The sequence below is a fragment of the Caloenas nicobarica genome, chromosome 2 (assembly GCF_036013445.1).
Source record: "Caloenas nicobarica isolate bCalNic1 chromosome 2, bCalNic1.hap1, whole genome shotgun sequence".
Classification (NCBI taxonomy): domain Eukaryota; kingdom Metazoa; phylum Chordata; class Aves; order Columbiformes; family Columbidae; genus Caloenas; species Caloenas nicobarica.
In genome coordinates, this window is record NC_088246.1 from 126,556,041 (window position 1) to 126,580,063 (window position 24,023).

At 41.7% G+C, this 24,023-nt stretch overlaps 1 protein-coding gene across 5 annotated transcripts in view; it reads left to right on the top strand.

Annotated features, from left to right (window-relative positions):
* Positions 1 to 24,023, top strand: part of CHD7 (chromodomain helicase DNA binding protein 7) — a 131,813-nt gene that overhangs the window by 1,012 nt on the left and 106,778 nt on the right. For 3 of the 5 annotated variants that reach the window (XM_065630317.1, XM_065630321.1, XM_065630322.1), the window contains exon 2: positions 1,473 to 1,576. The exons of 1 other annotated variant lie outside the window; for it this stretch is intronic. The gene's annotated coding sequence lies outside the window, so the exon portion shown is untranslated. Of the gene's footprint in view, positions 1 to 410; positions 487 to 1,472; positions 1,577 to 24,023 lie in introns of those variants that run through there. One more of the 5 variants, XM_065630318.1, reaches the window with a different exon arrangement.

Below are 24,023 nucleotides of genomic sequence, written 5' to 3' on the forward strand. Positions count from 1 at the left end.
ATGGGTCGGCGGGGCCGGGGCCGGGCCGCAGCGGGGGCACCCCCAGCGGAGGCCGGGCGGTGGGTGGCGGCGGGCGGCAGGAAGGCGGGCGGGGAGGGAGGAGGAGGAGGAGGAGGGAGGCGGGAGCACGAGGTGCCGCTCCGGCCGCCGGTGCGCGCGGCGGGGGGATCGTCCTGCCCCGGCGGTGGCGGCGGGAGGGGGGCGGCACCGGGAGGGGGCAGGGGGCGGCCGGCGCTCTCCGGCGGCCGGAGAAGAAAGGGGAGCGGGGGAGAGAGGGAGGGGACGGGAAGGGAAGGGAGGACGCTACCTAAGGCAGCCGGAGCGGTGCCGGCGGACGCAGCATAATAGGGGCTTCACCCCGCCGGGCACCTCGCTCCGCCGGCGCGGAGCCAGCCGCGGGTCGGGGCGGTCGGGTGGCGCCGCCGCCGCGCACATGGGGTCGGGGCCGGGGCGCTCCCCCCAGCCCCGTTCCGGGCCATTTTGAGGGTGAGCGGAAAAAGGTGGTTTGAGGCCAAGCGGTCAGGGCGCGGGGCGGGGGGAGGGGGGGTTGCTGCCGCGGCCGGTCCGCGGGGCTGGGGGCGGGGGGGGGAGCGGAGCGGGGCCGGCGGGCGCGCAGTGCGGGGCGGCGCGGAGCGGGCAGCGCGTGTGCGTGCGTGTGTGTGTGTGTGTGCGGTGGCGGGGGGAGGGGGGCAGGGTTGTTAGTGAGTCTCAGGGAGAAGGCGCTGCAGGCAATGAGCAGCCATCATTACATTGCCTGCGTTTATCCCGGTAGCGTTACATCAGGGGGACGCGCTCCCACGCCGCGGGGAGCCCCTGCGGGCGGGCCCCACGCCGCCGGACCGGCCTTCGCGGGTGGGTGTCTGATGGGGGTGGGGGGGGGTCAGGGTGCCTGGGAAGGGGGTGGCTGTGGGGCAGGGGCTGGAAATGGAGCCGGTTTCCTCGGCTCACTCCTACACCCCGCTGACGCCCGGGTTTAAACTAGTTGTTTTTTAAACAGACAATGGACAAAAGGAAAGTAGCGATGCCCGGAGTTCCCTGCCCAGCGCCGGGGCCGCTCGGCGCCGCGCAACTCTCCCGCACTTACCCACTTTCTGCCTTTGTTTTCGTTTGGGAAGGGACCGAGCGTGCCTCCCAACTACCGAAAAGGGCGATTTTTTTTTTTTTTTTTTTTAAATTTGCGATTTTTTTTTCTCCCCCTTCTCTCCTCCCTAGCCACTTGGTCCTAAGTAGATTTTTGGTTCGGGAATATCAGGATAACCTCGATGCGATAAGTTTGTTTCTGTGTCGATGTGCGCCTCGATTTTACTTTCATCAAAGCAGATTGCGAGCTGTGTTTATCCTGGAAGATGGCTTTCGGGAGAGCGTGTTTGCCTTTTTTGTTTGTTTGTTTTTCTTTTCTCGTGGTATATGGGACTAGCGGAGATACAAGCAAGCAAGTTGAACAAAAAATGTTTCTGTTCATTTCCTCACAGATCATCCATTCTAACGACGGCAAAAAAATCTTAATGACTATGACCTTAGCAGCATGGGTAGCTGATTTATCCCAATTATAAATCCCGTTAGTTTGCGGTAATGTGTGAGTATCAATATATAATTCATATTAAAAAGCATGATCGATAATTACTATTAATTTTTTCTTTTTTTACAAAAGTTGAAATCCATCGTTTTCCAATGAGAGTGCTGCATCTGTCGCTTGGAGTGTTTTTGTCTTCGCTGTTGCACAACAGAGGCTCTCTAGTCTTTAACCTAAAATGGCAGCTTTAATTTGACTGGGGCCCATTCATTGACAATGATAATAAAAAGGCTGAAAGCTAAATGTAGCTGGATGCTTGGGGCACGTTTGCAGAACTCTCTCCTTCACATTGCCAGGCGCTGCTAAGAGGAACTTGGAAGCTCTCTAGTTTCTATCCTGAAAGTTTCCAACACTTCTTTTTTTTTTTAATTAAAAAAAAAAAGAAAAAAAGGCAGTTACTCTGCATAAAACACATTCTAGATGGCAGGGTTGCTGGCGAACTTAACGGTGAGGAGACTGGAGAGGGCTTCTTCTGAGAGGTCTGCCTTTTTAACAGCCGCAGGAAAAAAAATCTGGTAATGCCTTTTAAAATCAGATGCAGTCCTGGGGAAAATTAACCATTTGTTTCTGAGGTTTGTAACAGGTGATTAGAACAATTACATTCTTTACATTTTCCTATTTCCAGCTACTAAAAGCGGGAATGTTGCTTGTTTCCTCTTGTTTGGTGTTGTAAATGCACTCAGGGTTTCACAGAGATCCTTTTGATAGTGTGCTATTTTCCTCTAGGATAAAACCACAACTGCTTGGAAAAAGTAATTATTTTTTTTGTGTGAGACATCATTTGAAGTTTTGAAACAGTTTTGCAAAACAAAATTTCCCCTACTATAGCATTGGAAAATACTGCAGATTCACACATCCCCTGTCCTGCGTCTCTGTTAACGTAAACTGCTTATTTTCAGTCTTTTTTGAGCTTTTTAATAAGAAGAAACATATAAAGATTGTCATGAAAGATGTAGAACGGGCTCTCAGAACAGCATTAAATGCTTGTGATTGCAAGTTTAACTGTATTAGTGATTCACTGGTACTACTTGGATGATCATATTTGACCAAATATCTTACTAAATATTTAACAATGTAATGATATTTCTGTTATTACTTGTAAATCCTGGTTAGGTTATTTAAACAGTGGAAGAAACTTGCTCAGATTTGAAACCCAAACCGATTTTATTGCCTTTTCAGTAATTAAGGAAAGTTTTGGTCACAGGTGAAGATCACGCAGTCCTTTTAGGAAAATAACAATTTCTAAGGGCGCCGTGTTGGGAGAATACCAGTCAAAATGAAGTACAGTGCAAATGCTCCTTCTTGCAATGAAATGAGTGGTGGGAGGTTTGATTTGTGACCATTTTCTTTTGAATTTGGGTGATGCGGAAACCTGAAGAGTTAGGTGGAAGGAGCACCGCGAGGCCTTCCCCACCCACGTAGAGGGGTCACTTAACCCGAGCGAAGCTTTTTTTTTCGCGCGAGTTATTAGTTGTTTTGTGCTAAAATAGCTTTTGATGACCATGCGTGGTATTTCCCATTAGTGCTCGAATATTAGGACTTTGCTAGTGAAGTTATTTGTGAGGGGCGGCGGAGCTGCTGGGAGCGGAGGGAGGACAGTGACAAGGTGACGTGTAGGCCCGGGCCTGGCGCCGGTGGCCGCTCAGTGTCAGCGCAGGGACCTGCGCCCCGGGTCTGTCCCCTCTGACGTGGCCTGCGCCCTTCGCTGGAGGAGGATTTGTAGTTGTAAAGATACGTGGCTTTGAAGCCTACACAAACAACCAAAAACCAACCCAGGCGTGGTTTTTCTGTAAAAGGTGGAAGGGCTGAGTAACGGGAGCTTCGCAGGTTTTCAAAGAGCTGCTGAGATCTCGCAGTGAGGCTCTGTGGTTTGCCATGTCCATGGCATCCTACAGCAGCTGGCTGTTGGGTTTTGTGTTTTGGTTGTCGTGTGTGGTGTGATATGTAAGGGTTGTTAAGGTGGGAGGAGGAAAAAAGTAACCAGAAAGGAACAGGATGGAAATAAACACATGCGTTGCCTTGAATCCCGTGCCTTAACTCTGTCCCTTATTGCCTATTCACCTAGTTTTTACGTTAATTTTCAGAGGGAAAGCTTTTAGAGTCTGCTGGTTGGTACTTGCTCTCGTGAATCTAGCGTTGTTCAGATAAATTTGTGTGGCCAGCAAGGACACGGGCAACTGCGTGCCAACTTGTGTGTGTCTGAACATCCTCCTTTCCCCCAGTTCCCTTCAGTCCTGGCTTCCAAACCCTTTTGTATTTGTCTGCTATGAACAGATCACTAACTGCTCAGATTTATGAGCTGGTTAACGGGTGCCCGTAAGTAACACGGGTGATACTTTTATGTTATTTTTATGTTCCCTGTATGCATGAGAGCGCTGCACATTTTAGTAAATAATTAAACTGTCTTTTTTACAAATGAGTCTTTTGTGTGTAGGTGAGGCTTTAGATTTCACTTTTCCAACTGAAAAGTTATTGTATTAATTTACTGCATCTATTTAGCTTCATCATTAGGACAGGCGTTAACTTCATTGCTTCTCACCGTTTATATTTCTGTGAATAGCTTGTTTGCACAAATACAAACCGCTGGATTTTTGTGGAAGAAAGTCTCAGATATTGTCTCTATTTTGGCAGTGATAAAAAGGGCAAAGGGAAGCTCTGAGGATAATTTATTTTTAGAACTCTTTCAGAGGAAGGAGTGAGGTACAACATGCAGAAACATCCCATGTTTTTATTGTGATTCTGACAAGATACTGAAACCTGATGGAACAGTTTTTCCTCTTGATTTCTTTTTGTCTGCAGAACCTAACTGTAACTTTTAGTGGTTCGTATGTTACCCAAGATCAGCGGTCGTGGAAAATACCACATCGTAGCTGCACGCTAAAATTCTTCCTTGGAAAACGAGGTTGGAAGGGATGATAGAAAAATTAAAAAAAAAGGAGGCTATGACCTGAAGGACACATTCCAAGAGCCTGAATATGACAGCAAAGCTCTTAAGGGTATTCTTAAGTGTACGAAAGCTGATTAGCTCTTAGCTTCCAACATTGTGACTTTTCAAAGATGTAAACATGCACCTAGAAAAAGCCAAGTCAAAACCAAGGATCTTCGTGCTGTTGGCTTGTCTCATGCCATAAATGCTGCTCAGTAGTGGTTTCTAAGCATTCTGATTATTTTGAAACTGTTGCACCAAATGCATTCTCCTTAAAAAAAAAATACTAAATTTAACCATTTTCATTTAAATGTTGAAATTCAGTGACAGAGTGCTAATTATGAAATAAGCTACTGTATTAGCAGAGCATGATGATGCGTGACTTTGAAAGCTTATTGGCGTGTAGGAACTAACCAGCAGCCCTTGCTGGCACAATGTAGGGCTGGCTTTGCTTTGTAGTGACCTATATAGCTACTTTGGGTGTGGTTTTGCTTGGCTTTCATGGGAGCTGCGTCCAACCTTCCTCTGACATAGGCAATTGCTGTGACGAGAGGGCCTTGAGGGGAATGGTGGGGAATAAATAACTTGGAGAATCAATTGTCTGGAAAAAGTCGTTGCAGCCAAAATGTCTGCCTCCTTCCTAATGGTTCTGAGAGGAAAATTAAATTTCACGTGTATGGTCCTGATCCTAGAGGTTATTCTTTTCGGGCTTCATTTAAATGCGGGCTGGGGATGGTAGTGAGCAGTGCGGTAGCTTACCTGCCTCAGAGCAGCCAGCACGTGGAGAATCCAATGCTGAATAGTTTTGGAAGCACTTTAGCTTTAATGTCATTGAGTCACTTTTTAAGCCGTTCAGTTGAGCTTTCTGTTTACTGCAAGAACTTCAACAGGTAGCTGGCTTTAAGATTTCTTCTTAGGGATTTTTTGAAAGAAATTGTCTTGCCCCACCGTTTATTTTGATTTCTGTTACAAAGCAAGCGTCACTTCTTGAAGCATTTTACGGAGGTGTACATCAGATGTACAAAGTATGATTCCTTTTACGCAGCAAAACCATCCCTGCTCTGAAATCTAAACCTTTTATTTCTTTCTCTTTCTTGCCTCCCCTCAGCTTTACCATAGATTTTTCTTCCTCTTCAGGTTATGCCTTTCTTTCCTATTGGGTTTTTAATCTTCCTTCCAATTTATATTACCCTCTGTTTGCTTAGTGAAGTTGCTTTTTCTTGCCAGCCTCAGATAATGAGGACGCGTTGCAAAATAAACACGCGTTTCATCTCCTAATAACGCCGCTTTCTACCCGAAGCGTGGAGGATGCTCTCGTTGGTGTGGGAAGAGCTGCCTGGCTGCACCAAAGCCCGACGAAATGCCGCGTTAGGCCCCGGGCGCTGCGTGGCCAGGGGGGCCGGAGCAGAGGCCGCTGGGGCGCTGCGGCCCGGTGGCGACTTCCCGATGGTTCTTCACGGCCCGTCGAAGAGGAGCGGCCTCTCGTCACGTCAAACCGTGTTTTCGTGAAAACGGCGTTCCCACGCGGTTCAGTAGTTGAGAAATGCAACCGTGATAGTTCATCTTCTTGCTCTGTGCACAAAGCAGTTGCGAGCGGGCAGAGTCGATTCCCATCCCGCTTCTCGTGAGGTGGGGACAGCTGCTGTGGGACGTCCCTTGCCAAGCAGAGACATTTGGGGTATGGACAGGAGCTCCTGTGAGGGATTGTGACGTTTTTAAAGGAGTAGAGAAGGTTTGGAGACCGAGAACTATGTCACTGGTGGTAAAGCAGATCAGAACCTTGGAGCGAGTCCAAGGAAGACTTTATTAAAGGCACTTTTGTCCTGGATCTTGAAACAGGAAGCCTGTGGATTTATTTACAGGGTAAACAGGGTTTGTTAAATGGGCAGTCTCTAGGTGCAAAGGAACACCATACCAGTCATTTTTGGAAAGAGCATTCAAGAGAAAACTAACTAAAACTGAACTGAAGGCTGGAATTTTAGAAGTTTAGAGATCAGCGATAGGACAAAACAAGAAGAAGTCTTCATCACAGAAAGCATTGGGATATTGCTGTCCTGGGGGAAATGTGAAACAAACCCTTACACGACAGGAACGGAGAAATTCAGTTAAAGTCTTTGGTATTAACAATTTGGGTGAGCTGGTAAGTGCGAAGTCTGAGTCCATGATAACTTAAAATAAGAGAATATTCCTTGCTTCAGAGAGGATTAATCGATGTGGTTGTTGAGATCAAAATCCAAAGTCGGAATGTTATTTGGTAAAATGTTTTGCAGGAATGTGTGTCAGTCTGGATTGTAGGGAACAGCAGTTTAGTGTCTCTTCAAGTTGGAAATAAGACAACCAGAAAGGAGATATGACTGACTTTGTTTTTAATGCTCAATAGAAGGAGGATTAAAGAAAGGGAGGTAATGATGAGGCTAACAGATGTTCAAATATTGCTCTGATAAGGCAGAGATGAAATTGTCCATAGGTGAGAGATGGGTAAATTTCAAGGATGAATCTTAATTAGTCATTTAGGATATAACAAATGTTATCAAAATCTTACTTATTCCTGGGTAGGAGAGCATATCTGAAGTCCAGAAATCTGGCATCCCAGGTAGCTTGCTGCTTTTACTTCTGCATTTGAATGTGTGTTGTTTGTTCATGTGGGATCAGAAATACCTAAGCAACCTTAACTGTGACTTTTAGCTTGAAATAAGATCTCAGAATATGATTTTTCTTTTTGTTCTGTTTTTGTTTTTGTTTTGTTTTGTCTCAACTGTCTGGCATACATCCAGGCAAATCCTGTGGCTTATTGAGGATGTGCACTGGTTTGTGCTGGTATCGGACTGGAGTAGCTTCTTGTTGGACTTGGCGGTTTATTGCAAAGCAAAATGCAGGCAGGTTGTCATATCTGGGTGTTGGTTTGAGAGGCACTTGGGCTGTGGTGCTGGTTCCTGGGCAGATCTTGCAGACTTCACAGGGTGGTGTGGTCACGTCAGGGTGGCTTAAGCGAAGGGCCTGTGTCACTGTAGCCACTGCTCATGCGAGTTCAGAGATTCCTTTAAACTCTGATGAGGGGATTCTCACTAAGAGTATAATTCTTGCCTCAAGTTATTTTAACCGTGAAGAATTAAACTGAGAGTTTATATTGAACAATTTAATCTCTCTCTTGATTTAGGAAGGAATCATTCAGAAAGTGAGTTAAGTAGGGGATTCTGGACTGCCTCAGGAGGTAAGTCTGGGAGAGACCTGCTAAGTAATTCACTTTATTTATCAGTACCGTTACGAGGTGTCTGCTGTGCTTTGCATTCACTTGGCTCTGTGAATGGGGTACAGCCTTATTCGTCCTTAGTTATATCATCATTCTTTCATTGATGGGGCAGTGGTAAGCAGGCTTCAGCTTCATTGCCCCTCTCTTTCTATCTTGATCTTTGCGAAGGTACATTGCCATTTTGCTGTGTTTCTATTTTTTTTTCTCCTCTGTACAGAAGGAAGTGAAGGCAGTTACATGCTTCTCTAATTCCATTGTAACCTTATCAGAGGTGACTGAAAAAATTGCATCAGTTCCACCTGCTTCTCCTTTACTACAGTTCTGCAGTAATCCCCAGCCCATGCTGCCTTCCCTCACAGAAGTGACTCTTGGTGAATGTACTTTTGTATTTTAAACAGGATTTGAACTTTGTAGCAGCCATGCAGAAGGAAGAACTTTTTTTTCCTAGAAACGGCATTGCTGTCGGAAGAAGCAGCTTGTTAAAGGCAGCGCTAGAACAGAAACAGGCTTTCCAACTTAGGTCTGGTAATTGTTGTAGGAGGTAATCTTAGAAGTCAAGCGTGTTAGATGTTGCACTGGAACTGGGGAGGGAAAAAGACAAAGTGGAAGGGGGAGTGTTTTTCTGTGTTATTTCACTTATCACAGTTAAGTTTAGAGAAATGCTATGGTTAAGGTGACTTGAGTTTGTGAATGGCTGGTTCTCAAGGACATAAGCTGATGGCTCACACCCCTGCTCCCCCCTACCCAGACCAATGATGACTTAATTTTGTGGTGTTAAAAAAGAAAACCCTGGCTCCAAAAAAGAGATGGCAGGTGAAATGAATTGCTTCCATTGCTCTTCTCGTAAGAAATTTCCCTCACACAGTTATTTAAAACATTAATCTCCTTGATCTGTTTCTCTCCTTCCGCCACCAGTCCCCTTTCCCTGCCCCATCTCCCCAAGGAAAAGGAACCTGAGTGCCTTTCCGCCTGCCTCGCCAGGTGAAGGATGGGCAACCTCTGCCTTGTCAGTGGGTCCCATGCAATTCCCACACTGAGATTGTCGTGTGACCAGTGGCACAACCAGACTGTGCAGTATGGGGATGTGAATTTTTGCTGTGGGAAGAATTGGACTGGTAGGGGCTCCTGGAGGCGAATGTTACAGAGCCGTCTGGGAGGGATGCAGGCTGCAGGTCCCATCTCATCCCCTGGTGTGGCATCTGGGATCTGCTGCTGTTTTCCTTCATGGCTCTGTAGATATGGCACTTGGAGATTCGAGGTGTGCTCTGTGGCTGCCCAATGTGAAGATTTTTGGTAGCCAGAGTCAGGAAGGCTGAAAAACCCTTGTCCAATTTGATGACGTGTAACGATGGTGGTGTTTTGGGGCAGGATGCTTTTTCTCATCAGTACATACTGAGTTGTTTCTGTTTTGAGATGCCGCCAGGTAGGCAATGAACTTGGAATAGCAAGATAAGAACTCCAGCAGCTGAGCTGTCCTGTTTGCTGCTGCCATCGATTCAGTTTGGCTGTGGGAGTGATGTATTTGATACATGTTCGCTTCTTGCTTCTCAAGTGAAACGGCACATCCTCAGTAGGCAGTCCATCACAGAGCGAGGCAGATCGATCCTTGGAGAGAAGTCACTGGGCAGAAAACTCAGGGGCCAGGCATTGAGAGCACTTCGTCACTCGCCTGTGGTACAGCACCTTGCAACGTGCTGGCTCGACTGCCTCCCTCCAGATGTTTTTCTCTTGGAGTTTGAAAACAGGCATGTCAGCCTTCGTGTAATTGGTATACATGGATACTGGTGGCAACATTAGGAAAAAAGGCAAAGTTCTTGCTGTTTTCTCCTTATCAGAAATACTTGTAGCTTTTCTCCATCAGAACAGTTACTGAGATTGGTGGTCATTTCCCCAGGGCTTTTTTTTTTTTTTTTTTTCCCTAAGTAGGGGGAAATCTGCAAAGCTTTCGTTGCCCTTTTCTTCTAATTAAGTTGTTCTTATCTTGCTGTTATATTTGTAAGAACTTTTTTTTTCTGCTGGAGTGCTTTAATTATGACAGTTTTTGTACAACAGGGTATTTTTTAAGATCTGAAGATAGCTGAAAGCTATCGAATGTCTTCTTGTGGTCCATCTAATAACTTACAACTCAGGGTATGGTCTGAGAAATGCAGTGAGGTAATTTAACTGGATATTGTTGTGAAAGGAGAAGTTTCCTCTCTGCCTTTGTCCCTCTGTACCCTTCCTCCCAGCCGCATGGCAGCAGAGCTTGTCAGGTCCTTCTGTGAACCACTTCAGTTCACTAAAATGGCAGAAAAATAACTCAGTAAAATGGAGAGCATTTTGCTGTTGTAATGAATCAGCCATGCTCATAAAAGGATCTGATGAACACCAGAGCTGGTGCTAAGGGGCCGGTGGCTTGGAGAGCAGCAAGGCCTTTTCATCTTTTCATTTTGGTGGCAGTGAGCAAGTGGATTGGATCAGTTGCCTGGGAACCTTCATGGGAGAAACAGAGTAATCATCTATGTAGCAAAGGACACCACAAGAAAAATGTGCTGGCCTGAGTTCAAATTGATATTAAAATTTGTTTATTCTAGTGATGGTATGGATTGCATGCTATAAACAGTTTGTTAGAATTAATAATCTGCTGCCCAGAAATCAGTTTTCTTCTTGAGGTACAACAGAAACCTTAAAGATTTACTAACGTATAAATGACTTCTCTGAGATTTCAGATTCAAAGTATTTAATGTATTTAATCTTTAGAACAATTTATTCACAAGAAAGTATATTGCTGGGGAGGGTGTATGGTGTTTTGTTTGGTTGGTTTTTTTGCAAGCTTGAAGTTCTCCATTAGGCGCATTGACCTTCTGAGTCAATTTGTATGTCTCAAATTTTATGAAATTAATGTTTAATTCAGTGGATTCAGTTATTCAGAGTTTTATCTTAAGTACCTCAATTATTCGTGTTAGTTTGAGAAGGTATGAGAGTTCTTGGTAATAGTAGATGGCTAAAACTGTTACTTCCTGTCGCAGTCTGAAGTTTTCTCACAGCAAAATGAACACAGTTACTTGTTTAAAATTGGTTAAAAAATTATATTGTGAGTAAAATAACATGCTGCTTAGTTACTCTTGTAATACTATACTCTTGCTGTTCTCCAGAGAGAGGAACAGGCAGTTTACACCATGTAGCTCAGCAGAGGAATTAAACACCTTACAAAAAAATCAGGGATCCTGACTGCAGCTCCTGCTCAGGCCACCTGCCCGCTTGAGGTGACTCTTTCAGCGTAGCGGGAACGTGGCACGAGGAGCTGCTGGGTTTCTGAGGAGCCCTGGCTATTCTGTGAAGTTGTTTGTGCAACCTGCCTGCAGGATGGCAGAAGGGAGCTTCTTAGCAGGTGGAAGAGTGGAATTTCATGCTTTCTTTCCTCTTTTTCTCAAGATTTGGGCAATTGTATGTGCCTTAATGGAAGGTAAATACTTACCATAGTTATCAAAAAAACCCCCGATGTGGTCCATCATCTAGATTCCTCTCTGCAGGTTTAATCTAAAAAAATTCCTTTTCAGGACCTACAGGGGACAGCAGGAGAAGCTGGAGGGGAGTTACTCGAGGCATCGAGGGTGTTGCAAACTGCTTTTGGTGAAAACCATGAGGAGTGGTGGCCCTAACTAGCATTGTGTGTGTTCGGAGTGAATATTGTAGTTACTAAAAGCAGCTTGTTTACATTAGGAACTGGATGTGCTAGCTCTAATGGGCTTTAGGAAGCCCAAAGCACAGCTGTAAAACATCTGTCCCTGGGACCAGATCTTGTCTGTCTGATGAATTTTTTTCCTGCATTTCATGTTCAGATTTAAAAAAGAAAGAAAACTTTTTTTTTTAAAGTTCTTAGCCTTCCTGCTTGAAGACTGGTTTACACTTGAAAGGCTATCATGCTGTTGTCTTGAACGCAGAACTTAAAATAGTGACTCAGTATTAACTCCACTTCCTCTTTAATCTGATCATCTTGCTTGCTATATGACCTTGTAACACCTTAATTTAAAGGCTGCTTATTCCAGTGGATTAAATTAGGAGGTGTCTGGAGTGGTGGGCATTGCTACAGGAAGGGCTTAAGAGGAATTGAGAATCAGTGTTGCCTCTAAAAAAAGTGTGTGGGGGAAATTAGGAGCAGCAGGGGTATGTTCCCACTTGCTGATGCTGACTTGGTGATGTATGGTCTGTGCAAAAGCACAAGGCTCGCTGAAAGGTCAGGAGGAGTTTTGAGCACTTAGTTCTGCTATACATACCTACATAAGGAAAAGTACATTCACATCCAGTCCATGAATTTGATGCTGTCTCAGTTACACATGGAAGCGATAGAAGGCAAAAATATCTGGTTAGCGCATGCCCCTCTGAGTGTTTGGATGGTATTTCTTCTTCTCAAGGCTGGTGGCCTGAGCCGATGGTCAGAAGCCACGAACCTGAGCTCTACTCCAAACTGGTACACCAGGTTTGTAATGATGTGTTTTGAGGTCTGTCATATTGGGGTTTGTAATAGTTGCTGTTTGTCTGGCAGCTCTCATCAGATGGTCATGGTTCTTTACCAAATGTTAATTTTGCCTTGCTACTGCTCTCATGAAGTAGATAAATACTATCCTTAAAAGCAGAGTTGGTCTGATATTTAACACTTAAATCTGTTTTAAGTGTTCAGAGTCTGTGTCTGAGTAGTTTGCTATTTTTCAGAATTTACATATTTTTCATTTAAATATTTTTCTCAGGAGTCAATTCTAAACAATCATATTTTGTGTATCGAGTTTAGGGACTGTAAGCCTTCCCCTTTTCCTACACAGTTTCCTGAATAAGCTCTGCCAAATAGACTGTGATTCTTATACATAGAGCTTAGTTTTAGGAGTGGAAATCGAGTTTAGATAATATGCTTTCTATTCAATGCCGTGTTATTAGCCATTTTGACTCATGTTTTCTGTGAGGTTCTTCTTCCATCTCAAGTCAAGTATTTAACTTGGCTAAACTAAACTACAACCGAACAATCTCTTTGAAGAACTGTGTGGTTCCAGGCAAGGGTAGGGAATTTGTTGTGTGTGATCTGGGGGTTATGGTGAGTTTTGCTGTACCTGTGAGAACTTTGATCCTTAAGACTCTTTGAAAATAAACCATGGGCTTGTGCTGCCTTGCGTCTGAGGGAGGTTTAGCGGAAGACCTCTCCTGTACTGGGCACAGGCTGCTGCCTTCAGGCTTGGGCTGTGCTCTGCATGGAACGGCAGCAGCACCTTTCTTGCGTTGGAGGAAGCAGCAAGGGCTGGAAGATGCCAAGAGGTGGAATTCTTCCAGTGCTCGCAACCGCGAGCGCCGTGTCTTCTCTATTTGTCAAGGGGAAAAAAAATCGTATCCCTAGTTTAAGAGATGACCATGATCCCTACTTCACAGGTAACACAGAGGGTTTGTTTTCAGCAGCTAAGACGTTGCACAGTGGCTTGTGGGTTGGAGAAGGATTGAATTCGGTCTTCCAGTAATTCCTTTAAGTGCTTAACCTAAATATGTTGTAGTTATTTTAAGTACCTTTTTATAACAGCAGCAAAACTTCAGGCCAGTGCTTTGAGTTGATATTATCTCTTACAACTGCTGTTTAAATCAGAAAAAGTATGATTATTTTAATTTTTTCACCACTTAGTGTTGTTTTTAGTTCTTTCCTCTTCAAATGTGAAAAAATGTTTTTAGTACAAGTTCAGTATTCTGAAAATTTCCACATATAACATAACTTTGAGTTATTCCCAAACTGAATTTAAGGACCACTGTAGGTACAGAGTAGCGTAATGCTTGTGCTGCACTGTGTAGTATTTTCAGCATTTTTGTTACTACTCTTACCTACTTTTTTTCTTCTTCCTCAAGGGATTAAAACTAGATCAGAAACTCTTTGAATTTTTTGTTGTTGCACTAGGGTAACCTTTTATACAGGAATGGCAGAACTTTAGTGGAGTCTGATAATCATTATTTTGGGCATCTTTGTCTCATTGATGCTGTGGTCCTCTCAAATGTTGTAATCTCATCTGCGTTCTTAAAGTACTGATAACATCGACTGAAATACAGTTTCTTCATGAAAGGAAGATGAAACGATATACTGGAAATTGTGTATTATTGAAGTGGTAGATTTGTCAAGAGCTATTAAAACCATGTTACGAATACAATCTTGCTTTTTTAGTACCAGAGAGTGGCTTTGCTAGTTGAAGCCAAGGGTCTGTCTCATCCAAAATCCTGTTTCACAGTGACTACAGTGGAGGCTATCCAGAAACAGAGCAAGCCCCTTTCACCTCTGCAACTTTGCAGCTCAGAATTACCTTGGAAAAAGTGATAAGTAACACTTAATGAATTTTTCTTGCATGAATTAATCTAGTCGTCTTGGTCTGTGTAAACTCTTGGCTTCCATTGGGACTGTGGCAATGAGTTCAGCAGCTTAAGTACACAGTGTATGAAGAACTGCTTCCTTTTATTTGTTTTATTTTGAACCTACCACCTGCTAGTTTTGTTTGATGTTCTCGAGTTGCTTTGTTAAAAGAAAAAGGAAACAATGGTTCCCTACTTACCTGCTCCGTGCCACTCCTGACTTAGCAGACTCTCTTATTCTCTCCCTGGTTGTCCCTTCTCAAGGCTGGAGATTCTAAAGGGTGTTTGAATACCCATCACCCTGCTTTGGTCCTTCAGTGATTTAACTCTTGAAGTGGAGGTGGGCAGAGCGAACACTGGCACCGCGGCAAGATGTGGGCACCTCACAGACTGGTGCGTCTCATCTCTGTTACAATTCTGTGGTTTGATTTTTTTTTTTTTTTTTCCCCTAAATATACTTAGCTTCAGTTTACTCTTTTGACAAATCGTCTTTTCCTAGATCTGTTTGTTCTAGCTTCCAAATCTTAATTGAGAATGAGGTAATCAGCTCAGAGCTCAGTAAAATGTACGTAAAACAGCTGGATTGTATTTTCTCGGGTGCATTGCATTCTATTTCCCTATGCTGAATCTCATCTGCATTTTATTACACCTCTGCCAGGTACGATGAAGGTCTGCTGCTTCCTGCATAGTTGATTTTCAGTTTTAGCAAAATGAATTGTTAATATTATCGGCAAACTCACTTCAAGGCTCACCACCTGTTTCTCGGTCTTTTATGTCCATGCTAAACAACACAGGTCTTGTCATAGATCTGGAAAAGAGTCAAATGATGTTTCCTAATGTGTGTGGGTTTTTTTCTTGTTTTGAACTGGTTACTTACCCACGTGAAGACCTTCCCTCTTTCACTGTTGTAGCTTAGTTTCTTTAGGAACCGTTAGTGGAGGACCTTGGTTCAGCAGCTGGCATGTGTTTTGGTCATCCAAGTTAGCTCAGACTTTGACCGTGCATCAATTGCTTTGAAGAATTCTCATGTACTAGTAAGACAGAACTTTTCTATGGGAAACATCAGTGTCACTTCTGTAGTCTGTACTTTGCTACGCACCCATGAACATTGTTTCTTGTGTCTTCTACTTATTTGCCCTGCCGAGACATTGGACTTGCTGGTCTGTAGTTCTTGGTAGTCTGAAGGTGTGACTGTCTTTCAAAACTGGTGCACCACTGACATGAAAGCACCGTTTGACACCAAGATTCTACATGGTGTAGTGGACAGAGAGCCTGTTTTATCCTTCAGCTTATCAGACCTCTTAGGTGAATACTGTCTTGCGACTGTTTGCTTTGGTTTGACCAAAACTACCTCTGAGGCCTTATGCAGCAGAAAAAGATGAAAGCCTTCCTCAGCCTCTTCAGTGACAGTAGATCCCAAGAACTTAATTTTTTGTTTATTTTCTTGGAGTATTTATTTCATATCTTGGTTAAATGTTAGCCTGATTGATTTTTTTGAGCAGGCTTCGTATACTTGACGTTTGTGAAAGGACCTTTTATTACTTTGCACTCTTATGAACATAATTTTTATTTGCAATTCTACTTGCAAGGGGGTTTTTTTCCTGTTTCCCCCCCCACCCCCCCCCCACCCCTCTTGATGAAAAATGTTCTTCCTGATAGCCTCCTGAGCTTGTGATGTAACTGTGACCATTTTATTTTTCTTGGGTCTCTGTATTTTCAGTATTATATTCTTTGTCTGTTGTCTACAAATGTTTTGTCTGACATTCTCATTTTGTTTCTCTTACCCAGCTTCCTCATTTTCATGCATTGTCTTTGAAAGTAAGAACTCCAATAATGTTTTTTGTTACCGATGTTTTTTTAGAAATGCTAAGCTTAAATATATTTAATGGATTTCATTAGTAGCTGTGAGTCATGGTATAGTCAAAGCAAATACAACATGGACAAATCTGAATGTAATATGATTTGTTGGATGTTGAAATAGTCCATAATCTAGTTAAAATGCAGCATTTTAGCCCTGTGTGCTTCACCATAACTTCAGAGAAGTTGTTTGATAAATACAGTTTATACGCTTTTATAGCCTGTTTTCTTCTTGCCAGCAAACCAGTCACCTTACCAAGCTGTACAAGTGGCATGGAAATTTATTCTGAATGCCAGTGTTATTTAAGAGTGAGACAAAGTTTGTGACTGTGTCCTTTAGTTATAGTTCCCCATCAATTGTAAATTGATGCGTTTGTTCAAATATACAGTATAAAACAGTATCACAATCAAGCTGTAGTTATCATGGGAACCATAAATTTTTCTTTTTCTTGGCTTCCTATGTGAAAAACCGTACTGTAGTATATTATTTAATTGTTTAGTACTGAGGTCTCTCTGTTTTATCATAGTGTGTGACAAGCTACAGTACCACTCTGTATAAAAACCTTTGGTGCTTGAAGCAGTGGTGGAACAGTGAGAGTTCATTCATGCCTCCATGTATAGATACGCGAGTACCATATTTAGAGAAACCTTTGCACAAATAATAACCACTTCGTACTGGGAGTTTTTGAGAATTATGTTGCTTTGCTTATCTGAGAAGTACTTGGAAAGCAGTAAGACTGTCAATCTAAAGTCATAGGCATCAGTGGTTACTTCTGTGTTTCATTTGATAATTTCTGTTAAGAGGCTATCCTGAAAGTTACTTAGACTTTCAAAGCAGTCTGTAATACGCGCTCATGCAGTATTTCAGCGTAAGCAACTGCATGTTGGAGTTTGACATTTCAGTAATGGAAAAAATTTTGCTGTATGAAGATAGTGAAATATTTGAGACTTCATAGACATAAAAGTAGATGAACTGATTAAATAAAGAAGGAACAGTTGCGTTTTCAAAATGGATGCTCAAAAGGTGGCAAGTATGAGTTCATAACACTTAGAAATAAACAGAATTTTAAGATATCTCTTAATTTTAATTTTTTTTTCCTACCAAGAGTGCAGGTGTCATGAAAGACTTGTGCCCATTCCAGTTGTTGAGAAGTCATGGTTGCGCTTTAAGTTACTTTTTAAACTTTCTCATGAAACCTACTTCAGTTTGTATATAGCATGCCATATGTACAAGATAACCTCATCAGTTGTTTCGTTTCCCTCTTAAAATAAGTTGCATGGCACTCATTCATTGAGGGTAACATGGAAAGAAACTATATAGAAGTATAGGGTTTTGGTTGAAGAAAGAACTTAAATTTTAGGATGGGGTTGTTTCTTAGTTCAAGTAATACTCGCAAAGCACCCAGCAGGAAGGTTTTCTGTCTGCAAAGTAAGGCTTGATAAGGAAACTTGAAATTACAAGGGTTGAAAGTAATCCTGCCTGGGCACAATCAATAGCAGCATGTTGCAAGAGGGTAAATTCCCTTGGGTGGTGTTTAACGAGGGGTTCTTTTGCCATTTTTTTGTGTCTCTTCCTGAACTAATGCATTTTGAACTTCTCCTCCCAAGTAACTTTAATGAAGAATAGGAGGGAAATCTGGAATTTGTTTGTTTAAAAGCTGCGTGGTTGTTGTGCATTAGTACAACATATCTCTGCTATTGGAAGATCAGAAGCTATCAGTCATTTATTGCCCAGATTTAAATGGAATAGGGGCTTTTATAGGCTGATTTATTAGAATACGTTGCTTATAGGCTTGTTTAAAAGTGTCACTAGCAAATCTGATATAAAAAAATGGCATGAAGACAGTTGGAGAAGATTTCATCATGGTCTATGAATAGCTGATAAATGCAGCGCGGTGCTGTGATGCTGCTGTTTCCTCCCTTCACCTCCTTGTCCCACATCTCCCCACGCACATGGGATTTTGAAAGTGGCATTGGGAGGGGGAAGCAGGTCTTAATCTAGTAGTGTGAACAAAGCTACAGATTATAGGTATCTGCTCCTGTTTCTGTGATCCTTGTCAAAGGCATATATCACTTTTTTGCTCTCCCATCCCCCAGAAATAAGGCAATACATTTTGGGGCTGGCAACAGGCTTTTAAAAGGCTGTACATTCTTAACAAAGACCTGAGTAGCTGGGTCCTGCACCGCAAATGACAATTACTCATTAAATTGTAACTTTGAATCACTGAAAACTGAGACAACTGTATATTAGGTTTCACTATTTTAAACTATGTTAGAAGCTCAGTGTGTTAAGTCTGAAATACGCAAAAGGTATTAAATTAAAAGGCAGGGCAGCCTTTCTGCAGGCCAGATAAGTCAAGTTTGGTGTTGATTATTTAATGATCTTGTTAGTATGGTCTTATTTTTAATCAAAAAAGCATATGTGTTGATGAGTGGTATGAGATTAAATCATGCACTTTGGGTTCCATATCCCTGTTTTCGAGGAAAATGGAGCAGTTATTTATAAGCAGAATAGAGTCCCAACGTAGGGTTTGTTGTAGGATAAAATCAGAACTGACTCTCTGACACTAAGTTGTCAGTTTTCCTTGCTTTTTCAAAGGCTTGGATACATATTTGTTCCTTCTGGTCTACCCTGAAGTTTAACAGAGCAGTAGAGCTCATCCTGAGTTAACTACAACAGGGAGCTCTTGGAAATTTTATATGGAAAGTATTTTAAAATGTTCATAAAGATGGTTCTGCTGCTGCTTTCCCCCTCCATATGATTACTTATCTGAATCAGACACACATATGTGATTGGAACATGAGTCAATTTACATTTGCCCATTACTCAATCTCATTTTCTTGTTAATGAGGTAGATAAGGGTAAGTGGAAGGAAATAAATTATTTGTTTCTGGTTTTGCATGGTTAGGAATGATGCTTTGTCTTTCCTCTCGCCTTCCCCTTTTACCCTTCTAAGTCTACAAAAGAAACAGTCAAACTACCAGTTATGTGTTTTAGCTGGAAGAGTGGAAGAGTAATCCAGGCATTTAGTATATCAGGTATAAAAGGAAGACGCTTATGTGAATATTCAGGTAGATACTACCGTAATACCAAGGTGGTGTAAATTTGGAGTAACTTGTGAAAATCATGCAACTGCAAGGAAAACCACAAACAACAAACCAGTATGGCCAATTCTTGCTTTTTTGAGGTGTCAAGCAATTTGGGGCCTTAAGGTTAAGGGTTTGGATAGTTTCAGAATATGGGGATGCAGTTTAAGACAGGAGTCTTAGTCACCTGGTTTGGAAGGAAAATACAACTTCTGTGTTTAAACAGGTACACATTTAAAACGGGTAACACTGACAACATTATAAATGCTGCACTTTTATAGATTGAAGTCCCATACATCATCTCTGGCCTTCCCCAAAAATCAAGAGATCTGAATTCTGTTAGTATATTGTGTGTTGTGGTTGTATCTAGCTATTCTTCTGGTCATGAACCATCATTTACCCTATGTGATTATAAAACTGTTGTGCGTTAACTGAGGGAATCCATAACATGTAAATGATGGTCTGTGATCAGAAGAATAGCTAGATAAAATCATAAGACAGAATATACTATCAGAATGGTTTCCTTATATCTTGTAATTTCTCTTTAAAATATTTGTGAGATTAGTGACTTGGATCTTCTGTGTAATTAACAGCATCCGTAAAAGTGATATATGAAGGAAAGATCATTGTGTTTTTTGAGATGAGCAAAATTCTGTCATATCTGTTTTGTATCTTAGTTCCAGTCAAGCTTTCTGTTACATGAAGTGTCATTGACTGTAATGAAACTGATTTCATACTGAGGCTTCTGTTTTAAGATAGAGGTATTTTCAACAGTGGAAGATTAAAAATGATATCTTGAAATATATTCCTGTTATCTTGAACTATGTCTTGAGTCAGCAGCTAAGTCAAGTTCTGGTTTTGAAACCTGATAGATCCCAGCCTCTGGTATTCCTTCAAATAAAACTGTCTTTTGCTCAGAGATTCAACATTTGGAGTCAGTCACAGATGTGAGCTTTGTGAAGTTGCAAAAACGAGGCTTGGGTTATAGAGCCAGAAATCACTCCTTTTGAACGAGCAAATTAAACTTCTAGAGATTTGACATAGTCAAGGGTAGAAACCCGTTCTCCAGAATGGCGTTAGCTTTCCTTATATGCACGTATATATTTCATTTTTTGTTGGCTGACTGCAGCAAAGTGATTATTTGAGGTAAAGCAGAAAAATCATGAAAGAAAAATTGTCCTCTTGCACTAGTTTTTGTGTATTAATTATTGTTCATTTAGGAACCTGAAAATCCATGTTTCCTACTAGAGAACTAATAACGTGAGTGAATAAAATTTCTCTCTGCTCTATAATAAATAGCTTTAGGATCGGATGTTTGTCAGTCTGTACATTTTCATTTTCATCTTATACTATTGGTTGAGTATGATTCAGTTGATCACTGCAAAACTCACTTGATAGACTGAGTGGATCCACTGTATGTAACTTTACCTAAGTGATAATCTATATAGCGATGCCAAACGATAAAGCTACTAATCATTTATTTTCCTTCATCGGGAGCATTTCAATTCCATAATATCACAGTTGGTATCCCTTTAAAAACACTTCTAAATTGTTGGAGCAGCATCCTGTGTGATAGCTCTTGTATGCAGTGAGTTCTTAGATGTTTCTGAAAGATTTATAGTGAAGTCTAAAGCATTTCAAGGCCGAGTATAGCAGTCTTGTCAGATACAGCTTTACAGCCTAGTGACTTATAATGAGAGTAGAATGTAATTAGAAATTGTCCATGTCTTTACTGAGTACTGATGAAAACTATGGCTCAAAGGTTAATTCAAATAATAATTAATATTGGTTTCTGTCAGAACAGGGTGGTAATGAAATCTTTGTTGCATGATGACTGATTTTAAGAGGTGGGTGCATAAGAAATAGAGGCTAGAGTTTACCTTTTCTGATTATATTCGGTTATCTTACAGTCAGCATGATAGCTTGATAAGGCATAATTTGAGGGCAATTTAAATGTATTCACAAATATTGCAACCTACAGTGAAAATCAGCTAACATGTTGCATCTGTTTAAGGAGAGATTCATTGCTAGATGGCTGAAGTAGATGGGTTTACAACAAATGATCCTTAAGGACTGTGTAAGATTTTTTTTTTTTTAATAACTGAGCAATACCATGTGTTTGTGGAAAGTATTCTTAATAAGATTTGCTAGCATGATAAATGTGGGATGTTACATTGATGTTTGTTTAAATTGGACTAGTTTCAACGAAAGCGATAGACCAGGTTTTGCTGGCAACCAAAACAAATTCTGTTCAGTTTCTGTTCCTGAGTTGAAATTTTCTACTGGAAAAAAATAAATGCTCTTTTGCTTAAGCTAAAACCATAATTTTTCAGTTGAAAGTAGTCAATGAGCTACTAGACCTGTTATTTTGAGAGGGTTTTCATGAATACTTTGCTATCTTCTGGTTTTTTTTCTGTGCCTGCTCTGGTCCTGTTCTTAAAATCAGCCTATTGAAAAGCTTCTCCAGAAGGTTGTAGCTATAGCTTGGTTTTGTGGATCCACGTAGTTCTGCATAACGTGCCTTTCTCAAACATCTCCTTTCTATTCAGTCTCTTCTTTTTAATGTTAGTGGACTGCCTCCCACAATTTTAAACTTGCTGTAATTTTAAGGCTGTTTCCTCTGTTGCCAAAAGGGAAACTTAAATGCCTCTAAATTAGATCTGACAAAGATCAGGTCTTTTCATTCTTATGCTTGTGAAAGTGATCACGAGACTGATTTTTTCACTCATCTGGATAATGCTTTCCATACAAACTGCTTCAATTCTTGGGAAGCAAAGAGAGTTTGCAGTCAAGACTGAACCTCTCAGGAGCAGGGGCACCCCAATAGGAAAATCGGGGCGGGGGCAAGATTTGAGAAAGACAGTGTGTGTGCATTTGATGGGTGTTTTAAAACTGTTGATGGGAGATATGAAGCATTGTGTTGATTTTTCAGAGCTATTTCTGCTGTTCTTGCTCTTGCTTCTTCATACATTTTTCTCAGTAGCCTGGATGAGAGAGTCTTTGCTATCTTGAAATCTCCACTAGGTGAGATGGAGGGGGAAAAAAAAGCCTCCCAAATTTTAACACTGGGAAAAGTTCACTGTTTAAGTTAGATGCCGAAAGTTTTCTCTGTATTTATTATAAGCAAAGAAATACTTCTTTGGGAACAGAGCTGTGCCTAAGAGTCTTACAGAGATGTCTGTGAAGCTACAGGGTTGAAAATTCTAGTGAACAAACTTGTTCAAGAAGTACAGACTTTTTATCTAAGATCGAAATCTGCACACAAAATTTCAAAACTAATGAAAGAAAACCTAAAGGACAGCTGAAATAATTTTCTTAATGAATTAAAGTTGCATGTTTGTGCTTATTTAGTTCTTTAAGAGAATCTGTTGCCTGTAGAGTTGCTGTAAAGATAGTGGGGGGAAAAAAAAGTTGTACGAATCTGAAATACTGTGAGATTTACTGAAATGTAAACTCCTAATACGAAAATGCTCCATTTATATCAAGATCTAAATGTGCCAAAATTTGTGCTAGTACTCGAAGATGTCAGAGTATAAATGTGAATAGATGCACACTTAAAGGGAGGTGCTTTGTTGAACATCCTAAAAACGTTTCTTGTTTCTGTTTGTTCTTCCAAACAGGAATCGGGGTGTTCTCTCAGTCCCTTCCCATAACAGGTCTGCATATTGATATGGAGGTAGCAATTAAGACGACTATTGTTTAACTAGAGACAGATGCATGGGTGCAAATACGCCATCTCCAAATAGCAGTGAGCCTACATGGTGGGGAAGGGGGGAGGGAAAGGGAGGATGGTCATTTCAGTTCATCTTTATTAATAGTGTAAGTGGCAAAGTTGCTGCGGTTAGATCTGCGCAAAATGTGCCGTAGAGTGTGCTGTAGCTCCTTTCTCCAACCGCTTGAAATTCTTTGGGAAGGGGATCTTCCAGAGGACGGTATCTGTGCTGCGGAATAAACAGTTGTCGTGTGAAACTGATGTGAGCCTTAGTTTTACTCTGCCTCCACTAAAATACACTTTTACGGTAGTTTGTGCAGGATCAGCACAGAGGAGTACAAAGAGGGAGCTTTTCAGTACAAAGGCTGCCTGTTTGGCCTGCCCAAACCACCGTGAATGTGTTTAAAGGGGACTTTTATTACCATGGAAACTCTCAGACAGGAAGGAATTTGTCCTGCCATATCTAGAAAAGAGTCTGTAATGGTCAGCTCTTGGAACAAAAGTGTTGCAAATAGTGGGATATATTTAAAAATTCCGGTGGTGAATATGTTTTCAAAAAAAAAATATGTAAAACCAAATCTTCTCCTAATGGACTTTTAGTATGGGGATTTAGGGGAGACTGCAGAAAAGCACAACGTGTGCAGGGGAAGTTTTGCAAGAAACCTAAGAAAGTTTTACCTCTCTGTGTCCAGAAGGCTTCCTAGGTGTTGAATGGATGTAGATGAAATATTTTCCCTTTAAGTAGTGTGTTTATCAGTCACAGCTGTTTATGGAAGGACTGTGCATGTGCTTGGCTTGAACTGCTGGAGGCAGTCCTCTGAGCACGGTGGATTAATTGCTTTTGGAATGTCTTGACTAAAACCTGTTGTTTGACTCTCTAGACAAATATCCTTAGTATTAAAAAATGGCCTTTATTTTCCCAAATCACGCTGAGATACAACATTTCTTGTCTAAGAGAAATTCTAATGCCAGATCCCAGAATATTTGCGCATCCTTCACTGGGTGACTCCAAGTCAGCAATCTTCCCATCCAGCCAGCAGGAGTAGCTAGCAGTAACAGCAGGATTTTCCATGCTTTACGTAGTGTTCAGTGTTGCTTCGATTGCTTGTTTGATCAGTCAGATGCAAAATATTTTTCCATGTATTCGATCAAATTTGAATTCCTTTCTTTTTCCTCTGGAAGTCATTCCAGCAGACATTGGTTTCTCTTGTTCTTTCTCTACAGCAAAGGCCTGGCTTGCTTTAATGCTGTGCTTTTCAAGCTGAGTTGT